This window comes from Podarcis melisellensis, assembly GCF_964234715.1.
Source record: "Podarcis melisellensis genome assembly, chromosome: 11".
In the NCBI taxonomy this organism is placed as follows: Eukaryota; Metazoa; Chordata; class Lepidosauria; order Squamata; family Lacertidae; genus Podarcis; species Podarcis melisellensis.
The window spans coordinates 7,192,496-7,196,916 of NC_138543.1; the positions used below are offsets into that span (position 1 = coordinate 7,192,496).

At 44.0% G+C, this 4,421-nt stretch overlaps 1 pseudogene across 1 annotated transcript; it reads right to left on the reverse strand.

Annotated features, from left to right (window-relative positions):
* Positions 1 to 2,320: 2,320 nt before the first annotated feature.
* LOC309379937 (RNA-binding protein 8A pseudogene) lies at positions 2,321 to 3,166 on the reverse strand (annotated as a pseudogene). Its single transcript has one exon. The product of its transcript is annotated as an RNA-binding protein 8A pseudogene (transcript).
* Positions 3,167 to 4,421: the final 1,255 nt, after the last annotated feature.

Below are 4,421 nucleotides of genomic sequence, written 5' to 3' on the forward strand. Positions count from 1 at the left end.
TTTATACCCCACCCATCTGACTGGATTGCCCTAGCCACTCTGGGTAGCTTCCAACATACATTAAAACATAATAAAACTATACAGGGCTGCCTTCAGATGTCTTCTAAAGGTTGTATAGTTAGTTATTTCCATGGCTTAGGGGGGTCACATAACTGCATACTCTCCGACATTTCTCTGATGAAAATACAGACCTCCTACCATATCCTCCAATATTTCTATGGTGAAAATAGGAATGTCCTAAGGAAAACCGGAATGTTGCGGGATTAAATCAGAAATCAAGATGGCTTCTGTAAATTTGGGACTGTCCCTGGAAAGTAGGGATACTTGGAGGGTTTTGCAGCACACAATGGACAGCAAATATTTAAAGAGAACTTATTGCATGGTCATAAGGCTTTCAAATGTCTGCACCGTGAATGCTCCCAAACAAAAGGAATTAAAGCAGACTGGGAAACTCTTTTAAGTTCATAGGTATTGTAATGAGGCCTGAACTCCCACCTTACCTCCTCCAAAACTTTAGAATGCAAGTTGACACTTTTCAAAGTTACAGCAGACGCTTAAAGCAAAACCGAATCTAGTGATCCACCACCATTTGAGAGGGAAAGCCTGTCACTCTGCTTGGTTGACAGAGCTGCTCCCAGAGTACTGTACTGCAGCCATGGGAACAAACCTGTGTACAAACCTCTTTTTGTTTCCTAGTGTAGATGTGCTCCAAGGATTCACATTTGATCTGTATTGGCTCCCTGGAGTATGTATTTCTGCCTGGAAGTAAAGTTTGCCCATGTAGGGCATGACTTCCCTGCAAACTGAAACACATCACTTTGTGGCTCTATCCTCTGAGGAAAACTAGATGTCATTCTGAGACAGGGTTATGGACCTCTATGAGAGAATTCTGAGGACCCTCGTGAAACCTCCGGCTCCCTGTGTTCCTTGGAGGTTGTGATGAGAAACACGCCGTCACTTTAAATAGGACTACATTTGTGGTACACATGTGCCCTCTCATTTATCACAAGAAAACAGGCGTTCCTTCTCAAGTTTCAGAAAGGTCCTAGGGAGTTCTAGACCACAAGGGGAATTATACATTTCAGACCCTTCTCAGAGAGAGAGAGAGAGAGAGAGAGAGAGAGAGATTGGAAATGTTCTGTGACTTTTAAATTCCTTGATACATTGATGTCAAACCTTTTCTTCAAGGGTGACAAAAATAGGCCTTTAGCTGATGTGAAGATTTAGGCTGATTTTTCCTCACTGCTATAACATTCATTCATTATAACATTCTATTGCAGATTTAGTGTGAACTGTATATTTGATTTCTTAATCATTTCAAAGGTTGGAATTTTTCTTGCCTTTGTATGAAGGTTTGTGTGTTCTGCAAGCCACTTTGTGAGCCTTGTGCAAGAGAAAATGTAGAATACAAACAAACAAAAATAGATTTGATCCAAAGTACTGGCATCACTTGCTACCTCAAGTCCACATGGAGTTCTCCATCTTGGAATTGCTTCTGCCACTAGTACAGGGACAGGGAACCAGTGGCCTTTCAGATGCTGCGGAATTATAAGCAGCACCTGATATTATAATAATAATAATAATAATAATAATAATAATAATAATAATAATAATAATAATAATTTATTTGTATCCCGCCCATCTGACTGGGTTTCCCCAGCCACTCTGGGTGGCTTCCAACAAAGATAAAAAATACATTAAAATGTCACACATTAAAAACTTCCCTGGACAGGGCTGCCTTCAGATGTCTTCTGAAAGTCAGATAGTTGTTTATCTCTTTGACATCTGATGGGAGGGCATTCCACAGGGCGGGCGCCACTACCGAGAAGGCCCTCTGCCTGGTTCCCTGTAGCTTTGCTTCTCGCAGTGAGGGAACCGCCAGAAGGCCCTCAGCGCTGGACATCAGCGTCCAAGCAGAACAATGGGGGTGTTGCGAGTGGTTTCCCCACACAGGACACCAAGACCAGGGGGGCGCAAAATTGAGAAGACCTATAACTGAGAAGATACATTTGGGGTGCCAAATTTTGCCCATGAATAGGGTGCTATGTAACGAAAGATTACCAAAGTCTGCCCCTGCTACAAGCCCTACAATACCTGATCACTAGCCATGCTGGCTGGAGCTGAAGGGAGTTGCAAGTCCAAAATCAGGAGAGACCCCATTCTGGTATGATAATGCAGCGGGTGCATGAACTGTGGAGCCATGTGGAGCCTAGCTTTATGCCACAGTTAGGTTCAAGCGTGCCAACCCCTCACTTCTGCCAATGGGGTGCATGTTATTTTTTTATTTTTATATATATCAAAAAGTCCATATTCTTTTGATTCTGAACATTGCTTTTAGACAGTCCCTTCTCAAAGACTAAAAAGCACAATGATTTGTACCAAGACACAGGAGGACGTATGTCCAAGGACACCAATAACAGGAAACCTCATGTAAACTGAGACATCAGATTGAGAGTAATTAAGAAATAATCAAACTGTGTAAATACAAAATTATCCGGGGGGTGGGGGGAGAAAAAGATATAAGCATATGGTCTTAGTGCAGATGGGCATTTCCTTCTGGTTCGCCAGGATTTAACACCACAGGCATCGCAAAAAGTAGAACCTCCCTCCCCACCTTTAGCGCCTCCTTCTGTCAGGACTCCTGCTCCTCCTTCTACGGCCACCCCTTCACTTCCCTCTTGGAGTTCCCTTGACAAAACACCAATCCACGCTGACTGGCTGCCCCATAAGATCTTGTCCATTCAGTCCCTCCAGGGCTTCCTGGGCTTCTTTGTACGTTTCATATTCTACCAGGGTGTAGCCCTTCGGTAACCTGTCCGCCAGTCAAGATTCAGGTGGAGGGTCTTGATTTCCCCGAACTCTGCAAACTTGTCATGAATGTCCTCTTCGGTGGCCTCCTCATGGACACCCGTGAAGAAGAGAATCCGGCCTTCCACCAATCTCTGGGGACCCGGCTCATCCCCATCTTGCTCCACGCTGTGGTAATCCTCACGGACATGGGCTCTGGAACCCTTCTCTGACCCAAACCTTTCCTCTTCTTCGCTTTTTCCTTCAGTTTGTGGATGCTTTCATCACCATCCTCGTCCATGGCGAAGTCCTCACCGCCTGCCTCATGGAGGTCTAATACGTCCACCATCTTGGCCTCTCCATGGGGTACATGTTATGACCACTTAACATGATATTATGAGACATCACTAATAAATGGGGAGTATACCAATGAAAACTGAGGACACAGCTAAATTCAGCAGAGTTATTTACAGCCGAGATTGATCACTTTGTGCATTCAGCATCGTGCATATCATTTATGGCATGTTCTGTAGTACAGCCAGATCTCCAAAAATCTGATTTGTAAGAAAGGGGATAATTGAGAACAAACAGCTGCACTGAGCATTTGTGAGGTTATTTGTTCCCGGAGTGGGGTAGAGATTTAACAATTTTAATTAACACCAAATCAATCTATAAAGATGTCTTAAGAAGAGGGTTTTTGGAACGGGGTCGTTTTCATAGTTGAGCGGGTTGGCAAAGAGTCTGTAACAGCCCAGAAGTTACTCTGCCAAAACAATCACAAAGAGACTGTGACACAAAGGAATCAGATGCACTTATAACAGAAAAATACATGTGTCAGTAGGCTTTTTCCTGGAAATTGTGGGTTATAATCTCATATGTGATAGCCAGCTAGAGGGATAATGAAGGGACCCTATTTTTAGCCGGGGCTGTGCTCTCTGGCCTACTTAGGATAATGATTGATCTAGCCCTAATAGCTCGCTAGGGCAGCCTCCATCTGAATGGTGAAACACGGCAACATTTTTGAGAACTTTTTTCTCTGCTTTCTCTTGAGAGCATTAGAGAAACTTCTTAACAGGTTTTTATGAAACAGGGAACTCCATTGTCTGGGAACAGGATGCAAAACTGCAGCAGCAATTTGACGAATTAATGAATGAATTAAAAAGGCAAGCAATTGTGACAGGGCAGCGTATTTCACAACCCCAATCTGCATGCCTTTCAAGCCTCTCACATTCCCTATGTAATGGCCAGATATGGGAACCATTAAGTGGGGAATTACAGGGTGTTCAGAGCCCCCCCCCCCCGCCAGCCTCCCGGGCACAGAGTACTCTCACTTTCCGCTTCAGTGTAGCTTTCCAACTGCCCGGTGGCTTTATACAGAATCAATAGGACAGGAAGGAAATCTAGATTCTTGGCACCATTAAAGGGGACACATATTGCTAGGCTACGGAATGACTGTCAAACTGTGCAGATATTTAACTCTTAATGCATGTCTGCTTTCTTAAAATAGCTCCAGAGGATGCTGTTATCTTGCTTCCGTAGCTTTGGAATGAACTCCCCACATCTTCACCCTTTTCCTTTCTTTACCGCTTTCTCTGCAAAGAGTAGGGCTGCTTCCAGATGCGGGTGGTTTAGCA